Source organism: Doryrhamphus excisus, unplaced genomic scaffold (assembly GCF_030265055.1).
Source record: "Doryrhamphus excisus isolate RoL2022-K1 unplaced genomic scaffold, RoL_Dexc_1.0 HiC_scaffold_25, whole genome shotgun sequence".
Classification (NCBI taxonomy): Eukaryota; Metazoa; Chordata; class Actinopteri; order Syngnathiformes; family Syngnathidae; genus Doryrhamphus; species Doryrhamphus excisus.
Window position 1 is genome coordinate 1,697,150 of NW_026652243.1, and position 18,867 is coordinate 1,716,016.

The 18,867-nt window shown below is 47.1% G+C and overlaps 18 non-coding genes across 18 annotated transcripts; 12 read left to right on the forward strand and 6 right to left on the reverse strand.

Annotated features, from left to right (window-relative positions):
• The first annotated feature begins 85 nt into the window (after nucleotides 1-85).
• On the forward strand, nucleotides 86-159 carry trnat-agu (transfer RNA threonine (anticodon AGU)). Its single transcript has one exon. It is a non-coding gene; the product is annotated as a tRNA-Thr (tRNA).
• Nucleotides 160-1,434: 1,275 nt separating this feature from the next.
• Nucleotides 1,435-1,516, reverse strand: trnas-gcu (transfer RNA serine (anticodon GCU)). Its single transcript has one exon. It is a non-coding gene; the product is annotated as a tRNA-Ser (tRNA).
• Nucleotides 1,517-3,404: 1,888 nt separating this feature from the next.
• Nucleotides 3,405-3,477, reverse strand: trnak-uuu (transfer RNA lysine (anticodon UUU)). Its single transcript has one exon. It is a non-coding gene; the product is annotated as a tRNA-Lys (tRNA).
• A 495-nt stretch (nucleotides 3,478-3,972) lies between these two features.
• trnan-guu (transfer RNA asparagine (anticodon GUU)) lies at nucleotides 3,973-4,046 on the forward strand. Its single transcript has one exon. It is a non-coding gene; the product is annotated as a tRNA-Asn (tRNA).
• Nucleotides 4,047-5,017: 971 nt separating this feature from the next.
• On the forward strand, nucleotides 5,018-5,099 carry trnas-cga (transfer RNA serine (anticodon CGA)). The gene has a single exon. It is a non-coding gene; the product is annotated as a tRNA-Ser (tRNA).
• Nucleotides 5,100-6,489: 1,390 nt separating this feature from the next.
• Nucleotides 6,490-6,560, forward strand: trnag-gcc (transfer RNA glycine (anticodon GCC)). The gene has a single exon. It is a non-coding gene; the product is annotated as a tRNA-Gly (tRNA).
• A 342-nt stretch (nucleotides 6,561-6,902) lies between these two features.
• On the forward strand, nucleotides 6,903-6,976 carry trnat-cgu (transfer RNA threonine (anticodon CGU)). Its single transcript has one exon. It is a non-coding gene; the product is annotated as a tRNA-Thr (tRNA).
• Nucleotides 6,977-8,249: 1,273 nt separating this feature from the next.
• On the reverse strand, nucleotides 8,250-8,331 carry trnas-gcu (transfer RNA serine (anticodon GCU)). Its single transcript has one exon. It is a non-coding gene; the product is annotated as a tRNA-Ser (tRNA).
• Nucleotides 8,332-10,220: 1,889 nt separating this feature from the next.
• trnak-uuu (transfer RNA lysine (anticodon UUU)) lies at nucleotides 10,221-10,293 on the reverse strand. Its single transcript has one exon. It is a non-coding gene; the product is annotated as a tRNA-Lys (tRNA).
• Nucleotides 10,294-10,788: 495 nt separating this feature from the next.
• Nucleotides 10,789-10,862, forward strand: trnan-guu (transfer RNA asparagine (anticodon GUU)). Its single transcript has one exon. It is a non-coding gene; the product is annotated as a tRNA-Asn (tRNA).
• A 971-nt stretch (nucleotides 10,863-11,833) lies between these two features.
• On the forward strand, nucleotides 11,834-11,915 carry trnas-cga (transfer RNA serine (anticodon CGA)). The gene has a single exon. It is a non-coding gene; the product is annotated as a tRNA-Ser (tRNA).
• Nucleotides 11,916-13,305: 1,390 nt separating this feature from the next.
• trnag-gcc (transfer RNA glycine (anticodon GCC)) lies at nucleotides 13,306-13,376 on the forward strand. Its single transcript has one exon. It is a non-coding gene; the product is annotated as a tRNA-Gly (tRNA).
• Nucleotides 13,377-13,718: 342 nt separating this feature from the next.
• Nucleotides 13,719-13,792, forward strand: trnat-agu (transfer RNA threonine (anticodon AGU)). Its single transcript has one exon. It is a non-coding gene; the product is annotated as a tRNA-Thr (tRNA).
• An 889-nt stretch (nucleotides 13,793-14,681) lies between these two features.
• Nucleotides 14,682-14,754, forward strand: trnak-cuu (transfer RNA lysine (anticodon CUU)). The gene has a single exon. It is a non-coding gene; the product is annotated as a tRNA-Lys (tRNA).
• A 313-nt stretch (nucleotides 14,755-15,067) lies between these two features.
• trnas-gcu (transfer RNA serine (anticodon GCU)) lies at nucleotides 15,068-15,149 on the reverse strand. The gene has a single exon. It is a non-coding gene; the product is annotated as a tRNA-Ser (tRNA).
• A 1,888-nt stretch (nucleotides 15,150-17,037) lies between these two features.
• On the reverse strand, nucleotides 17,038-17,110 carry trnak-uuu (transfer RNA lysine (anticodon UUU)). Its single transcript has one exon. It is a non-coding gene; the product is annotated as a tRNA-Lys (tRNA).
• A 495-nt stretch (nucleotides 17,111-17,605) lies between these two features.
• Nucleotides 17,606-17,679, forward strand: trnan-guu (transfer RNA asparagine (anticodon GUU)). Its single transcript has one exon. It is a non-coding gene; the product is annotated as a tRNA-Asn (tRNA).
• A 971-nt stretch (nucleotides 17,680-18,650) lies between these two features.
• On the forward strand, nucleotides 18,651-18,732 carry trnas-cga (transfer RNA serine (anticodon CGA)). Its single transcript has one exon. It is a non-coding gene; the product is annotated as a tRNA-Ser (tRNA).
• The last annotated feature ends 135 nt before the right edge of the window (nucleotides 18,733-18,867 follow it).

Consider the following 18,867-nt stretch of genomic DNA (forward strand, 5'->3'; position numbering starts at 1 on the left):
TTTGTTGGACTTTGGACTCCCTCCCTTGTATGAACATTTTTCCCCATTGGCGAACTGTTTTTGTGTTGGTGCCAGATGCACTGCCGGCACTGTGGCTAAGCTGGTCAAAGTGCCTGTCTAGTAAACAGGAGATCCTGGGTTCAAATCCCAGCAGTGCCTGGGTGCTTGGTCAGTGAAACTTTGGCAGCTGATTTGTCAACCATGTACTTCTTTTTGTCACTTGCCCTTCAAGAACGAATTGACGTTGCATCCACAGCTGACATGATTGTTGTGGATCCCATTACACCAGAAGGTGCTTGAATCCAAAGAGTATGACATTGTGATGTGTTGTCATTCAGCGCCACTTTGCAGAGGCTCATCCACTTGACGGTTGAATTTTTTTTTTCTCTTACAGTGTGTCCCCACGTGGCATTGGTGGTTCAGTGGTAGAATTCTCACTTGCCAAGCGGGGGCCGCGCGCGTGTTGTTGACATTTGCTGCCAGCCAATCAGGATGCGACACAGACGTCAGACAAGCAAAGAGACTCGCCTGCCACGCGGGCATGATTACCATTACCATTACCATCTATCAGGGATGGCAACTGAATTAAGAATCAATGCCAGAAACCTGCCACAGGATTTCAGATAATGTTTTGATGCAGACTGGTCATGATGCCTCTGATTCATTCAATTAATTAATTAATTAATTAATTAAAATTAATTAAACCACTACCTGTGAGAGGTAAGGTACACCATTGCTCTAAACATTGATAGAATAGTTAGTAATGGAGTTAGTCGTGAATAACTAACAATGCTTGTGGGGATTTTTTTGGTGTTGGACATCTTTCAGATAAATAAACATGCAAACTGACCCGGGAACATCATGGCTGTTCCTGGCAAATGAACATAACAGGAGGGTTAAGATGACGACACTTCCAAAGTTCTCAGCTATGACTGAACCTCTCGCTCCTTTGTTCCCTGAGAAACCAGGTTGGGTGTGGAATTGATCAAACATCAAGAAGACCACATCAATTCAAAAAAATTAAAAAGTGATATCGTGGCAGAAAAATGGAAGGTTAGCTCAGTCGGGAGAGCATGAGACTCTTAATCTCAGGGTCGTGGGTTCGAGCCCCACATTGGGCGGTTCAGCTCTTTTGGTGATACATCTTAAAGATTTCTTTCCTGTGGAAAATTCTGCAACATGCGGAAAACATTTCATTCGAAGTACACAAAAACAAATCCCATTCTTGTAGGACCACAAATGGTAGAGCGCTCACTTCGCATGTGAGATGAAGTGGAATCGATGCCTGCATTCTCCAAATGGTATATTATGCCTTTTTCTTGCCAAAAAAGCATTCTCAATCTCCCACATCGTACCGGATGCTTGGATTAATTGCATTCTAATGATGTTTCCTAAAAACACAGGTGGTGTCAAAACTGGTGCATTAGTATAGTCCGATGAGGATGGGATTCGAACCCATGCGTGCAGAACACAATGGATTAGCAGTCCATCACCTTAACCTCTCGGTCACCTCATCTCCTTCGTGGACATGGTCTTGTTGACTCAAAATGACACATCTTAATTAGCGTTTTGGTGTTGCAGAAATTGTGGCAGCCTTCCTGTGCAGCGGGGGGATTTAACTCAAAGGCTAGAGTTCTTGCTCTACATGCAAGAACTAGCGGGTTTGATACCCGTATTGTCGAAATGATATGTTATGGCTTTTTTTTTGCCAACTAAAGCGTTCTTGATCTCCGACATCGTACCTTATACTTTCATTCATTGCATGCTAATAATGTTTACTAAAATAACAGGTGTGGTCAAAACTAGTGTACTCTTACATCACCACACTTCAAGTGGACAGACAATCTTGTCTTTTCAGACAATACAATTACAAAAGCAACACACACCTGCCATGACCCTGAATCGGCCGGGGTTGTTGCGGCCACAACACAGAGTAGGAACCACTATACAATTACGGCTGTGAGCTATGCTTTTCTGGGCAAGAACCATAAACTTAGACTTGGAGGTGCAGATTGCTCATTCCAGCTGGTTCTTTTTCGTCTGCGAGCAAAGCTTGAATTTCATGTGGGTGTTGTCCTGGCGGGAGAAACATTTTAGCTCGTGTCGGCATGGCTACCGTGACAAAAGCCCATTTTCCTTTCCAGTAAATGTGCATCAGCTGAACACTTTGCAGACCTAATGCTGTGAACATTTGCGCGAACTCAAGGTCGGGTCCTACATCCTGTTTGTGTCTGATTGTAACATGATATGCATCAGGATTCTGTATGTCACCTCCCAACTGCACTTGTCTGGTCTTAATATGTCATTGGCTGTGTTGTCGTGATCGATGTTGATGAAATCAAGAGAACAAAGTCACCCCTTTACAAACTATTTGCCAACTCACGATGTAAACAGCAATTGTGCTGAAAACTGGGATTGAACCAGGGACCTTTAGAGATTCAATCCAACGCTCTCCCAACTGAGCAATTTCAGCTGCAAAGGGGGTTCTCTGCTTTTTCAGTCTGGGCTAAAAGTGGGGGTAGGGTGAAGCTGTGTCTGTGCCACGTACCATGTTGCTGTGTACCTGGTCCAGTGTGTTCTCATCTTGGGTTGGAATGTCCCCATGCTGGTAAAGGGTGGGGAATACAGTCCGTCGATGAGGATAAGCGGTACAGTGGAGTTCACTGGTTGAAGTCGCCAGGTACCATAAAAATGGCAATGGGCCACGAGGGTGTTCTGAATTCCCCTTTGGCCAAATTGGCTAAATGGCCGTACAAAAAGCACCATACTTGGAGCCTGTGGTCAATGTCAACAGTTGGGCTAATTCAGTTCCGTTGAGACGGTGATTATGTACCAAGTCAGTTATGTCAGTCAGGATTTGGTCAAGGTTGTTGTGTGGTTTTGGCATGGATAAGGCTATGTATCTAAATTTAGGAGGAGTCCATGGTCTGTAAACATACTGAGGTACTCCCACTGCTGTTGCGGAACTTGCGGGACCTTGCAAATTTCCCCACTGAGGGACGAATAAAGGCATATCTTATCTTCTACCATAGGGTAGGCTTTTGGCAAGAAGTAGGATTCTTAATCCTACTTCTTGCCATTCTTAATGCTTTCCCAAGTTCCAACATTTCCTTGGGAGCGAGTTTGATAACCGAGCCCACCCAGGGACTCTCAATTCACACGTGTTGGACTTTGGACTCCCTCCCTTGTATGAACATTTTTCCCCATTGGCGAACTGTTTTTTTGTGTTGGTGCCAGATGCACAGCTGGCGCTGTGGCTAAGCTGGTCAAAGTGCCTGTCTCGCACTGTATCTTCAATTTAATTATTGAGAATGGCGTTTACCCACAGTCCTGGAAGATCGCAAAGGTGCTTGGTCGAAAAGGTTTACTTAAACAAGTTATTCAGGGAAGGGGCCTACCTTCACCGCCTGAACAGGGACTTGAACCCTGGACCCTCAGATTAAAAGTCTGATGCTCTACCAACTGAGCTATCCAGGCCTTTATGGAATGAGGACAACTCACAAGGTAAAATCTTCTGGCATACTGTACTTGACCTTGCAGAGATGAGAGCTTCTTCTCTGGCTCTCAGCAAAGGCGGTCGCATCTTTCCCCTCTCCTCCCTATCCCTTATCTTCCCTGCTTTGTTGTTCCCTGTCCATCCTGTCGATGGAGTTTGACTTGATTCTTTGTCACGCAGTCTGAAATTGGCAAACTGAGAAATTCTGATTGAGTGACCAATGCAGTCTGTCTATTTTAATACATTTTGTCTCAACTCATGTTGAAAAAGGACAGAGCCATTTCCGTGAGAGCACAAGACCCCTGGATTGTACCCAAAAACACTTTGCGTTCATCAAAGAGTAAAGCTGGTGTCCTGGTTTGCAATGCCTCGATTGTTACACCAGAAGGTGCGAGTCACATCCAAAACAAAGGGCATGCTGGACGCATAGCATGCGTTAGTATGGCTTCAACTGAACAGAAGTTGGCAGCGTGTGCGTCTCTGTGGCGCAATCGGTCAGCGCGCTCGGCTGTTAACCGGGAGGCTGGTGGTTCGAGCCCACCCGGGGACGTTCTCTGGATGTCACCAGTGTCACTGTTCATTCATGTTTGCGCTCCACTCTTGCACAGCACTTGTGTGGTTCCCAATTGGCAAACTGCGTGTCAATGACTTTTCAAAAGCACATTCCAGCTTCCATGGTCTAACACATTTGATCAGAAGTTAGGTTGATCAAGTCACAGATTTCAGTTTGTTTCTGCACAGGTCTGGTGAAACACAGAAGCTCTGCTTATCTTTTGCAAAAGCGCCAGCCAGGATTATAGATTAAGAGACGACGGAATGCTTTTATGTTAAAAGGAATCAAGTCAAACCCCATCAACTGGTAAGCAGGGGCCCTTAAGAGAAGACACTGTATACTGTTGTGATTTTTTGACAGACATGTCTAGTAAACAGGAGATCCTGGGTTCAAATCCCAGCAGTGCCTTCTCTGTGTTTCAGCAGCTCCTATGCTGTTATTTAAAAGAAATGTTGTTCTTCTTCTGTTGAATAAAGACCCATCATTTCTGATGTCATATGTAGTATACATGTCACATGTACTACAATGCTCCCTACAAAGACAATACCCTTGTGTATTTGGACATTTGCAGGTTTAATAAAACAGACCACATTAGCCAAATATCTTCTGGACAAAAGAGTGGTCAGACAGGACAAAGTTTGAGCCAGTCACCTGAACATTAGACTTTTGATCTGAGTGTCCGGGATTCAAGTCCCTGTTCAGGTGACCAGTGATAGGGTCTGAGGTCCACTTGCAAACGCCTCCTTTTTGCCCACAAAATACAAGGGCAACAGGACAATCCCTTGGTACTTTATGGAAACAATGTGAGGTGCCTGGCTTTTAACTAGAAGTGGAAAGACTTGTGTAGCCCCTCACACAAACCATGTGTCTTCCTCCCATGCACATGTTGCCAGCTGATCCTTGACATCAGCAAAAATTTGGTTCTAGGACAATGGGGTCACCTGCCCCCCATTGGTCTTTTCCAAGGAGTCACGGTGGCCGAGAGGTTAAGGCGTTGGACTCGAAATCCAATGGGGTTTCCCCGCACAGGTTGGAATCCTGTCTGTGACGCTTTGGCTGGGCATTTGTTGCCGCCATGCTGTTTACCTTGTGGTGGAGTACTGTTGGTTATGAGGGCCGGGGTGTTGTCCTTTCACGGCCCGCATTCTCTACATTGGAGGTCTAAATTTTGGGTAGAGGATAATGGGGTCCACTGTCCCCATTGATCTGCTTCTTGCAGTCTCGGTGGCCGAGATTTTTGTTGCCACTCTGCTTTGACATGCTGTTTTCTTTACCTCTCCTCTGTCTTTCAGCGGCCTTGTCGAGGGTGTTTCACAGGTGGGTGGGTGGTGTGATGTTGGATATGGGGGCCAGTGGGTTGTAGCCCTTTTGTTGTTCCTGGAGCACATAAAGAAGAGTGGCCAGTACGGGGGGTCGAACCCATGACCTTGGCGTTATGAGCACCACACGCTGACCAACTGAGCTAACCGGGATAGCGGCAGAGAGCTGCTGGAATGACAAGGCGCTACGAAACGCGTATCGGGCGAGCCTCAGCGTCTGGGTCTCATCCCGAGCGGCCAGCTCATCTTGCACTTGTTGGCTGAGGCTCGCCCGATATGCGCTGCGCAGCGCCTTGTCATTCCAGCCGCTCTCTGTCGCTATCCATTCGACTCGACAACCGGCTGCGGGAGCGCAGCGCACAGCGGAGGGCGGAGCCTCTCCGACCCACACGTCGGCTCCAAATCCCACCTCCTGGGGCTCTTCCGGCACCACTCCTCCCTCCCTGCTCCAGCAGCGGAGCGCCGTCTGATGACGTCGGGAGTGTCGTCCCCATGCAACTGGGAGCCAGTCGCCTTTCGTCAGCGGAGAGGAGTCACCGTCCACGCCTGTGGCTGTGCCTGTACTGTGGGAGTCCTACACACAATTTCCCGCTGTCCAGTTCGCCCAGCACGCCAACGCTCTTCCTCCACCAGGGATATTCGCCAGCTGCTGGCACTGCCCGCTCCAACCACACCGGCTGCGTCATCCGCTTTGGCGGGCCGACTTCAGGTGGAAGGTACGATATCCTGGGCGGGGGAAGCTTCTCCTACCACAGCATTAATTGACTCTGGGGCGGACGAGAACTTCATTGATAGCGGACTGGTCAGTTCTCTCAACATTCCTACTGTTGAGCTTGTCCCCCACAAGAATGTCCGCTCGCTAGATGAACATCACCTGGCATGCATTACGCATCAGACGTGCGCCATATCCTTGGTGCTGTCGGTTAACCACGACAAGGTCACCATTTTTTTTCTTATGCCCTCTCGCTCAGCTCTGTTAGTACTCGGCCTCCCCTGGCATCCCGTGCGTGTGTTGTGATTGTGATGTTTTGTCATTCAGCGCCACTTTGCAGCGGCACATCCACTCGACAATTTAATTTGTTCTCCGACAGTGTTGTTCTCCGACAGTGTTTCCCAATGTGGCATTGGTGGTTCAGTGGTAGAATTCTCGCTTGCCAAGCGGGTGGCCCGGGTCCGATTCCCGGCCAATGCAGTATATCTTAGCTTGTACCTTTCTTTAGAGCTCATGTTGAAAAAGTACAAAGGCTCTTCTCCTGCTAAAGGGCGGTATTCAGAATGACACCTGAAACGTAACAGACCGGACCACCCGAGAGTTAAGGTGGACAGCACTTAGTGAAACCTGACTGCAGTCATGCTGTTGTAGTCTCTGTCGCGCAATTGGTCAGCACGTTTGGCTGTTAACTGAGAGGTTGGTGGTTCGAGCCCACCCAGGGACTCTCAATTCACACATTTGTTGGACTTTGGACTCCCTCCCTTGTATGAACATTTTTCCCCATTGGCGAACTGTTTTTGTGTTGGTGCCAGATGCACTGCCGGCACTGTGGCTAAGCTGGTCAAAGTGCCTTTCTCGTGAACAGGAGATCCTGGGTTCAAATCCCAGCAGTGCCTGGGTGCTTGGTCAGTGAAACTTTGGCAGCTGATTTGTCAACCATGTACTTCTTTTTGTCACTTGCCCTTCAAGAACAAATTGACGTTGCATCCACAGCTGACATGATTGTTGTGGATCCCATTACACCAGAAGGTGCTTGAATCCAAAGAGTATGACATTGTGATGTGTTGTCATTCAGCGCCACTTTGCAGAGGCTCATCCACTTGACGGTTGAATTTTTTTTCTCTTACAGTGTGTCCCCACGTGGCATTGGTGGTTCAGTGATAGAATTCTCACTTGCCAAGCGGGGGCCGCGCGCGTGTTGTTGACATTTGCTGCCAGCCAATCAGGATGCGACACAGACGTCAGACAAGCAAAGAGACTCGCCTGCCACGCGGGCATGATTACCATTACCATTACCATCTATCAGGGATGGCAACTGAATTAAGAATCAATGCCAGAAACCTGCCACAGGATTTCAGATAATGTTTTGATGCAGACTGGTCATGATGCCTCTGATTCATTCAATTAATTAATTAATTAATTAATTAAAATTAATTAAACCACTACCTGTGAGAGGTAAGGTACACCATTGCTCTAAACATTGATAGAATAGTTAGTAATGGAGTTAGTCGTGAATAACTAACAATGCTTGTGGGGATTTTTTTGGTGTTGGACATCTTTCAGATAAATAAACATGCAAACTGACCCGGGAACATCATGGCTGTTCCTGGCAAATGAACATAACAGGAGGGTTAAGATGACGACACTTCCAAAGTTCTCAGCTATGACTGAACCTCTCGCTCCTTTGTTCCCTGAGAAACCAGGTTGGGTGTGGAATTGATCAAACATCAAGAAGACCACATCAATTCAAAAAAATTAAAAAGTGATATCGTGGCAGAAAAATGGCCGGTTAGCTCAGTCGGGAGAGCATGAGACTCTTAATCTCAGGGTCGTGGGTTCGAGCCCCACATTGGGCGGTTCAGCTCTTTTGGTGATACATCTTAAAGATTTCTTTCCTGTGGAAAATTCTGCAACATGCGGAAAACATTTCATTCGAAGTACACAAAAACAAATCCCATTCTTGTAGGACCACAAATGGTAGAGCGCTCACTTCGCATGTGAGATGAAGTGGAATCGATGCCTGCATTCTCCAAATGGTATATTATGCCTTTTTCTTGCCAAAAAAGCATTCTCAATCTCCCACATCGTACCGGATGCTTGGATTAATTGCATTCTAATGATGTTTCCTAAAAACACAGGTGGTGTCAAAACTGGTGCATTAGTATAGTCCGATGAGGATGGGATTCGAACCCATGCGTGCAGAACACAATGGATTAGCAGTCCATCACCTTAACCTCTCGGTCACCTCATCTCCTTCGTGGACATGGTCTTGTTGACTCAAAATGACACATCTTAATTAGCGTTTTGGTGTTGCAGAAATTGTGGCAGCCTTCCTGTGCAGCGGGGGGATTTAACTCAAAGGCTAGAGTTCTTGCTCTACATGCAAGAACTAGCGGGTTTGATACCCGTATTGTCGAAATGATATGTTATGGCTTTTTTTTTTGCCAACAAAAGCGTTCTTGATCTCCGACATCGTACCTTATACTTTCATTCATTGCATGCTAATAATGTTTACTAAAATAACAGGTGTGGTCAAAACTAGTGTACTCTTACATCACCACACTTCAAGTGGACAGACAATCTTGTCTTTTCAGACAATACAATTACAAAAGCAACACACACCTGCCATGACCCTGAATCGGCCGGGGTTGTTGCGGCCACAACACAGAGTAGGAACCACTATACAATTACGGCTGTGAGCTATGCTTTTCTGGGCAAGAACCATAAACTCAGACTTGGAGGTGCAGATTGCTCATTCCAGCTGGTTCTTTTTCGTCTGCGAGCAAAGCTTGAATTTCATGTGGGTGTTGTCCTGGCGGGAGAAACATTTTAGCTCGTGTCGGCATGGCTACCGTGACAAAAGCCCATTTTCCTTTCCAGTAAATGTGCATCAGCTGAACACTTTGCAGACCTAATGCTGTGAACATTTGCGCGAACTCAAGGTCGGGTCCTACATCCTGTTTGTGTCTGATTGTAACATGATATGCATCAGGATTCTGTATGTCACCTCCCAACTGCACTTGTCTGGTCTTAATATGTCATTGACTGTGTTGTCGTGATCGATGTTGATGAAATCAAGAGAACAAAGTCACCCCTTTACAAACTATTTGCCAACTCACGATGTAAACAGCAATTGTGCTGAAAACTGGGATTGAACCAGGGACCTTTAGAGATTCAATCCAACGCTCTCCCAACTGAGCAATTTCAGCTGCAAAGGGGGTTCTCTGCTTTTTCAGTCTGGGCTAAAAGTGGGGGTAGGGTGAAGCTGTGTCTGTGCCACGTACCATGTTGCTGTGTACCTGGTCCAGTGTGTTCTCATCTTGGGTTGGAATGTCCCCATGCTGGTAAAGGGTGGGGAATACAGTCCGTCGATGAGGATAAGCGGTACAGTGGAGTTCACTGGTTGAAGTCGCCAGGTACCATAAAAATGGCAATGGGCCACGAGGGTGTTCTGAATTCCCCTTTGGCCAAATTGGCTAAATGGCCGTACAAAAAGCACCATACTTGGAGCCTGTGGTCAATGTCAACAGTTGGGCTAATTCAGTTCCGTTGAGACGGTGATTATGTACCAAGTCAGTTATGTCAGTCAGGATTTGGTCAAGGTTGTTGTGTGGTTTTGGCATGGATAAGGCTATGTATCTAAATTTAGGAGGAGTCCATGGTCTGTAAACATACTGAGGTACTCCCACTGCTGTTGCGGAACTTGCGGGACCTTGCAAATTTCCCCACTGAGGGACGAATAAAGGCATATCTTATCTTCTACCATAGGGTAGGCTTTTGGCAAGAAGTAGGATTCTTAATCCTACTTCTTGCCATTCTTAATGCTTTCCCAAGTTCCAACATTTCCTTGGGAGCGAGTTTGATAACCGAGCCCACCCAGGGACTCTCAATTCACACGTGTTGGACTTTGGACTCCCTCCCTTGTATGAACATTTTTCCCCATTGGCGAACTGTTTTTTTGTGTTGGTGCCAGATGCACAGCTGGCGCTGTGGCTAAGCTGGTCAAAGTGCCTGTCTCGCACTGTATCTTCAATTTAATTATTGAGAATGGCGTTTACCCACAGTCCTGGAAGATCGCAAAGGTGCTTGGTCGAAAAGGTTTACTTAAACAAGTTATTCAGGGAAGGGGCCTACCTTCACCGCCTGAACAGGGACTTGAACCCTGGACCCTCAGATTAAAAGTCTGATGCTCTACCAACTGAGCTATCCAGGCCTTTATGGAATGAGGACAACTCACAAGGTAAAATCTTCTGGCATACTGTACTTGACCTTGCAGAGATGAGAGCTTCTTCTCTGGCTCTCAGCAAAGGCGGTCGCATCTTTCCCCTCTCCTCCCTATCCCTTATCTTCCCTGCTTTGTTGTTCCCTGTCCATCCTGTCGATGGAGTTTGACTTGATTCTTTGTCACGCAGTCTGAAATTGGCAAACTGAGAAATTCTGATTGAGTGACCAATGCAGTCTGTCTATTTTAATACATTTTGTCTCAACTCATGTTGAAAAAGGACAGAGCCATTTCCGTGAGAGCACAAGACCCCTGGATTGTACCCAAAAACACTTTGCGTTCATCAAAGAGTAAAGCTGGTGTCCTGGTTTGCAATGCCTCGATTGTTACACCAGAAGGTGCGAGTCACATCCAAAACAAAGGGCATGCTGGACGCATAGCATGCGTTAGTATGGCTTCAACTGAACAGAAGTTGGCAGCGTGTGCGTCTCTGTGGCGCAATCGGTCAGCGCGCTCGGCTGTTAACCGGGAGGCTGGTGGTTCGAGCCCACCCGGGGACGTTCTCTGGATGTCACCAGTGTCACTGTTCATTCATGTTTGCGCTCCACTCTTGCACAGCACTTGTGTGGTTCCCAATTGGCAAACTGCGTGTCAATGACTTTTCAAAAGCACATTCCAGCTTCCATGGTCTAACACATTTGATCAGAAGTTAGGTTGATCAAGTCACAGATTTCAGTTTGTTTCTGCACAGGTCTGGTGAAACACAGAAGCTCTGCTTATCTTTTGCAAAAGCGCCAGCCAGGATTATAGATTAAGAGACGACGGAATGCTTTTATGTTAAAAGGAATCAAGTCAAACCCCATCAACTGGTAAGCAGGGGCCCTTAAGAGAAGACACTGTATACTGTTGTGATTTTTTGACAGACATGTCTAGTAAACAAGAGATCCTGGGTTCAAATCCCAGCAGTGCCTTCTCTGTGTTTCAGCAGCTCCTATGCTGTTATTTAAAAGAAATGTTGTTCTTCTTCTGTTGAATAAAGACCCATCATTTCTGATGTCATATGTAGTATACATGTCACATGTACTACAATGCTCCCTACAAAGACAATACCCTTGTGTATTTGGACATTTGCAGGTTTAATAAAACAGACCACATTAGCCAAATATCTTCTGGACAAAAGAGTGGTCAGACAGGACAAAGTTTGAGCCAGTCACCTGAACATTAGACTTTTGATCTGAGTGTCCGGGATTCAAGTCCCTGTTCAGGTGACCAGTGATAGGGTCTGAGGTCCACTTGCAAACGCCTCCTTTTTGCCCACAAAATACAAGGGCAACAGGACAATCCCTTGGTACTTTATGGAAACAATGTGAGGTGCCTGGCTTTTAACTAGAAGTGGAAAGACTTGTGTAGCCCCTCACACAAACCATGTGTCTTCCTCCCATGCACATGTTGCCAGCTGATCCTTGACATCAGCAAAAATTTGGTTCTAGGACAATGGGGTCACCTGCCCCCCATTGGTCTTTTCCAAGGAGTCACGGTGGCCGAGAGGTTAAGGCGTTGGACTCGAAATCCAATGGGGTTTCCCCGCACAGGTTGGAATCCTGTCTGTGACGCTTTGGCTGGGCATTTGTTGCCGCCATGCTGTTTACCTTGTGGTGGAGTACTGTTGGTTATGAGGGCCGGGGTGTTGTCCTTTCACGGCCCGCATTCTCTACACTGGAGGTCTAAATTTTGGGTAGAGGATAATGGGGTCCACTGTCCCCATTGATCTGCTTCTTGCAGTCTCGGTGGCCGAGATTTTTGTTGCCACTCTGCTTTGACATGCTGTTTTCTTTACCTCTCCTCTGTCTTTCAGCGGCCTTGTCGAGGGTGTTTCACAGGTGGGTGGGTGGTGTGATGTTGGATATGGGGGCCAGTGGGTTGTAGCCCTTTTGTTGTTCCTGGAGCACATAAAGAAGAGTGGCCAGTACGGGGGGTCGAACCCATGACCTTGGCGTTATGAGCACCACACGCTGACCAACTGAGCTAACCGGGATAGCGGCAGAGAGCTGCTGGAATGACAAGGCGCTACGAAACGCGTATCGGGCGAGCCTCAGCGTCTGGGTCTCATCCCGAGCGGCCAGCTCATCTTGCACTTGTTGGCTGAGGCTCGCCCGATATGCGCTGCGCAGCGCCTTGTCATTCCAGCCGCTCTCTGTCGCTATCCATTCGACTCGACAACCGGCTGCGGGAGCGCAGCGCACAGCGGAGGGCGGAGCCTCTCCGACCCACACGTCGGCTCCAAATCCCACCTCCTGGGGCTCTTCCGGCACCACTCCTCCCTCCCTGCTCCAGCAGCGGAGCGCCGTCTGATGACGTCGGGAGTGTCGTCCCCATGCAACTGGGAGCCAGTCGCCTTTCGTCAGCGGAGAGGAGTCACCGTCCACGCCTGTGGCTGTGCCTGTACTGTGGGAGTCCTACACACAATTTCCCGCTGTCCAGTTCGCCCAGCACGCCAACGCTCTTCCTCCACCAGGGATATTCGCCAGCTGCTGGCACTGCCCGCTCCAACCACACCGGCTGCGTCATCCGCTTTGGCGGGCCGACTTCAGGTGGAAGGTACGATATCCTGGGCGGGGGAAGCTTCTCCTACCACAGCATTAATTGACTCTGGGGCGGACGAGAACTTCATTGATAGCGGACTGGTCAGTTCTCTCAACATTCCTACTGTTGAGCTTGTCCCCCACAAGAATGTCCGCTCGCTAGATGAACATCACCTGGCATGCATTACGCATCAGACGTGCGCCATATCCTTGGTGCTGTCGGTTAACCACCACAAGGTCACCATTTTTTTTCTTATGCCCTCTCGCTCAGCTCTGTTAGTACTCGGCCTCCCCTGGCATCCCGTGCGTGTGTTGTGATTGTGATGTTTTGTCATTCAGCGCCACTTTGCAGCGGCACATCCACTCGACAATTTAATTTGTTCTCCGACAGTGTTGTTCTCCGACAGTGTTTCCCAATGTGGCATTGGTGGTTCAGTGGTAGAATTCTCGCTTGCCAAGCGGGAGGCCCGGGTCCGATTCCCGGCCAATGCAGTATATCTTAGCTTGTACCTTTCTTTAGAGCTCATGTTGAAAAAGTACAAAGGCTCTTCTCCTGCTAAAGGGCGGTATTCAGAATGACACCTGAAACGTAACAGACCGGACCACCCGAGAGTTAAGGTGGACAGCACTTAGTGAAACCTGACTGCAGTCATGCTGTTGTAGTCTCTGTCGCGCAATTGGTCAGCACGTTTGGCTGTTAACTGAGAGGTTGGTGGTTCGAGCCCACCCAGGGACTCTCAATTCACACATTTGTTGGACTTTGGACTCCCTCCCTTGTATGAACATTTTTCCCCATTGGCGAACTGTTTTTGTGTTGGTGCCAGATGCACTGCCGGCACTGTGGCTAAGCTGGTCAAAGTGCCTGTCTAGTAAACAGGAGATCCTGGGTTCAAATCCCAGCAGTGCCTGGGTGCTTGGTCAGTGAAACTTTGGCAGCTGATTTGTCAACCATGTACTTCTTTTTGTCACTTGCCCTTCAAGAACGAATTGACGTTGCATCCACAGCTGACATGATTGTTGTGGATCCCATTACACCAGAAGGTGCTTGAATCCAAAGAGTATGACATTGTGATGTGTTGTCATTCAGCGCCACTTTGCAGAGGCTCATCCACTTGACGGTTGAATTTTTTTTTTCTCTTACAGTGTGTCCCCACGTGGCATTGGTGGTTCAGTGGTAGAATTCTCACTTGCCAAGCGGGGGCCGCGCGCGTGTTGTTGACATTTGCTGCCAGCCAATCAGGATGCGACACAGACGTCAGACAAGCAAAGAGACTCGCCTGCCACGCGGGCATGATTACCATTACCATTACCATCTATCAGGGATGGCAACTGAATTAAGAATCAATGCCAGAAACCTGCCACAGGATTTCAGATAATGTTTTGATGCAGACTGGTCATGATGCCTCTGATTCATTCAATTAATTAATTAATTAATTAATTGAAATTAATTAAACCACTACCTGTGAGAGGTAAGGTACACCATTGCTCTAAACATTGATAGAATAGTTAGTAATGGAGTTAGTCGTGAATAACTAACAATGCTTGTGGGGATTTTTTTGGTGTTGGACATCTTTCAGATAAATAAACATGCAAACTGACCCGGGAACATCATGGCTGTTCCTGGCAAATGAACATAACAGGAGGGTTAAGATGACGACACTTCCAAAGTTCTCAGCTATGACTGAACCTCTCGCTCCTTTGTTCCCTGAGAAACCAGGTTGGGTGTGGAATTGATCAAACATCAAGAAGACCACATCAATTCAAAAAAATTAAAAAGTGATATCGTGGCAGAAAAATGCCCGGTTAGCTCAGTCGGGAGAGCATGAGACTCTTAATCTCAGGGTCGTGGGTTCGAGCCCCACATTGGGCGGTTCAGCTCTTTTGGTGATACATCTTAAAGATTTCTTTCCTGTGGAAAATTCTGCAACATGCGGAAAACATTTCATTCGAAGTACACAAAAACAAATCCCATTCTTGTAGGACCACAAATGGTAGAGCGCTCACTTCGCATGTGAGATGAAGTGGAATCGATGCCTGCATTCTCCAAATGGTATATTATGCCTTTTTCTTGCCAAAAAAGCATTCTCAATCTCCCACATCGTACCGGATGCTTGGATTAATTGCATTCTAATGATGTTTCCTAAAAACACAGGTGGTGTCAAAACTGGTGCATTAGTATAGTCCGATGAGGATGGGATTCGAACCCATGCGTGCAGAACACAATGGATTAGCAGTCCATCACCTTAACCTCTCGGTCACCTCATCTCCTTCGTGGACATGGTCTTGTTGACTCAAAATGACACATCTTAATTAGCGTTTTGGTGTTGCAGAAATTGTGGCAGCCTTCCTGTGCAGCGGGGGGATTTAACTCAAAGGCTAGAGTTCTTGCTCTACATGCAAGAACTAGCGGGTTTGATACCCGTATTGTCGAAATGATATGTTATGGCTTTTTTTTTGCCAACAAAAGCGTTCTTGATCTCCGACATCGTACCTTAAACTTTCATTCATTGCATGCTAATAATGTTTACTAAAATAACAGGTGTGGTCAAAACTAGTGTACTCTTACATCACCACACTTCAAGTGGACAGACAATCTTGTCTTTTCAGACAATACAATTACAAAAGCAACACACACCTGCCATGACCCTGAATCGGCCGGGGTTGTTGCGGCCACAACACAGAGTAGGAACCACTATACAATTACGGCTGTGAGCTATGCTTTTCTGGGCAAGAACCATAAACTCAGACTTGGAGGTGCAGATTGCTCATTCCAGCTGGTTCTTTTTCGTCTGCGAGCAAAGCTTGAATTTCATGTGGGTGTTGTCCTGGCGGGAGAAACATTTTAGCTCGTGTCGGCATGGCTACCGTGACAAAAGCCCATTTTCCTTTCCAGTAAATGTGCATCAGCTGAACACTTTGCAGACCTAATGCTGTGAACATTTGCGCGAACTCAAGGTCGGGTCCTACATCCTGTTTGTGTCTGATTGTAACATGATATGCATCAGGATTCTGTATGTCACCTCCCAACTGCACTTGTCTGGTCTTAATATGTCATTGGCTGTGTTGTCGTGATCGATGTTGATGAAATCAAGAGAACAAAGTCACCCCTTTACAAACTATTTGCCAACTCACGATGTAAACAGCAATTGTGCTGAAAACTGGGATTGAACCAGGGACCTTTAGAGATTCAATCCAACGCTCTCCCAACTGAGCAATTTCAGCTGCAAAGGGGGTTCTCTGCTTTTTCAGTCTGGGCTAAAAGTGGGGGTAGGGTGAAGCTGTGTCTGTGCCACGTACCATGTTGCTGTGTACCTGGTCCAGTGTGTTCTCATCTTGGGTTGGAATGTCCCCATGCTGGTAAAGGGTGGGGAATACAGTCCGTCGATGAGGATAAGCGGTACAGTGGAGTTCACTGGTTGAAGTCGCCAGGTACCATAAAAATGGCAATGGGCCACGAGGGTGTTCTGAATTCCCCTTTGGCCAAATTGGCTAAATGGCCGTACAAAAAGCACCATACTTGGAGCCTGTGGTCAATGTCAACAGTTGGGCTAATTCAGTTCCGTTGAGACGGTGATTATGTACCAAGTCAGTTATGTCAGTCAGGATTTGGTCAAGGTTGTTGTGTGGTTTTGGCATGGATAAGGCTATGTATCTAAATTTAGGAGGAGTCCATGGTCTGTAAACATACTGAGGTACTCCCACTGCTGTTGCGGAACTTGCGGGACCTTGCAAATTTCCCCACTGAGGGACGAATAAAGGCATATCTTATCTTCTACCATAGGGTAGGCTTTTGGCAAGAAGTAGGATTCTTAATCCTACTTCTTGCCATTCTTAATGCTTTCCCAAGTTCCAACATTTCCTTGGGAGCGAGTTTGATAACCGAGCCCACCCAGGGACTCTCAATTCACACGTGTTGGACTTTGGACTCCCTCCCTTGTATGAACATTTTTCCCCATTGGCGAACTGTTTTTTTGTGTTGGTGCCAGATGCACAGCTGGCGCTGTGGCTAAGCTGGTCAAAGTGCCTGTCTCGCACTGTATCTTCAATTTAATTATTGAGAATGGCGTTTACCCACAGTCCTGGAAGATCGCAAAGGTGCTTGGTCGAAAAGGTTTACTTAAACAAGTTATTCAGGGAAGGGGCCTACCTTCACCGCCTGAACAGGGACTTGAACCCTGGACCCTCAGATTAAAAGTCTGATGCTCTACCAACTGAGCTATCCAGGCCTTTATGGAATGAGGACAACTCACAAGGTAAAATCTTCTGGCATACTGTACTTGACCTTGCAGAGATGAGAGCTTCTTCTCTGGCTCTCAGCAAAGGCGGTCGCATCTTTCCCCTCTCCTCCCTATCCCTTATCTTCCCTGCTTTGTTGTTCCCTGTCCATCCTGTCGATGGAGTTTGACTTGATTCTTTGTCACGCAGTCTGAAATTGGCAAACTGAGAAATTCTGATTGAGTGACCAATGCAGTCTGTCTATTTTAATACATTTTGTCTCAACTCATGTTGAAAAAGGACAGAGCCATTTCCGTGAGAGCACAAGACCCCTGGATTGTACCCAAAAACACTTTGCGTTCATCAAAGAGTAAAGCTGGTGTCCTGGTTTGCAATGCCTCGATTGTTACACCAGAAGGTGCGAGTCACATCCAAAACAAAGGGCATGCTGGACGCATAGCATGCGTTAGTATGGCTTCAACTGAACAGAAGTTGGCAGCGTGTGCGTCTCTGTGGCGCAATCGGTCAGCGCGCTCGGCTGTTAACCGGGAGGCTGGTGGTTCGAGCCCACCCGGGGACGTTCTCTGGATGTCACCAGTGTCACTGTTCATTCATGTTTGCGCTCCACTCTTGCACAGCACTTGTGTGGTTCCCAATTGGCAAACTGCGTGTCAATGACTTTTCAAAAGCACATTCCAGCTTCCATGGTCTAACACATTTGATCAGAAGTTAGGTTGATCAAGTCACAGATTTCAGTTTGTTTCTGCACAGGTCTGGTGAAACACAGAAGCTCTGCTTATCTTTTGCAAAAGCGCCAGCCAGGATTATAGATTAAGAGACGACGGAATGCTTTTATGTTAAAAGGAATCAAGTCAAACCCCATCAACTGGTAAGCAGGGGCCCTTAAGAGAAGACACTGTATACTGTTGTGATTTTTTGACAGACATGTCTAGTAAACAGGAGATCCTGGGTTCAAATCCCAGCAGTGCCTTCTCTGTGTTTCAGCAGCTCCTATGCTGTTATTTAAAAGAAATGTTGTTCTTCTTCTGTTGAATAAAGACCCATCATTTCTGATGTCATATGTAGTATACATGTCACATGTACTACAATGCTCCCTACAAAGACAATACCCTTGTGTATTTGGACATTTGCAGGTTTAATAAAACAGACCACATTAGCCAAATATCTTCTGGACAAAAGAGTGGTCAGACAGGACAAAGTTTGAGCCAGTCACCTGAACATTAGACTTTTGATCTGAGTGTCCGGGATTCAAGTCCCTGTTCAGGTGACCAGTGATAGGGTCTGAGGTCCACTTGCAAACGCCTCCTTTTTGCCCACAAAATACAAGGGCAACAGGACAATCCCTTGGTACTTTATGGAAACAATGTGAGGTGCCTGGCTTTTAACTAGAAGTGGAAAGACTTGTGTAGCCCCTCACACAAACCATGTGTCTTCCTCCCATGCACATGTTGCCAGCTGATCCTTGACATCAGCAAAAATTTGGTTCTAGGACAATGGGGTCACCTGCCCCCCATTGGTCTTTTCCAAGGAGTCACGGTGGCCGAGAGGTTAAGGCGTTGGACTCGAAATCCAATGGGGTTTCCCCGCACAGGTTGGAATCCTGTCTGTGACGCTTTGGCTGGGCATTTGTTGCCGCCATGCTGTTTACCTTGTGGTGGAGTACTGTTGGTTATGAGGGCCGGGGTGTTGTCCTTTCACGGCCCGCATTCTCTACACTGGAGGTCTAAATTTTGGGTAGAGGATAATG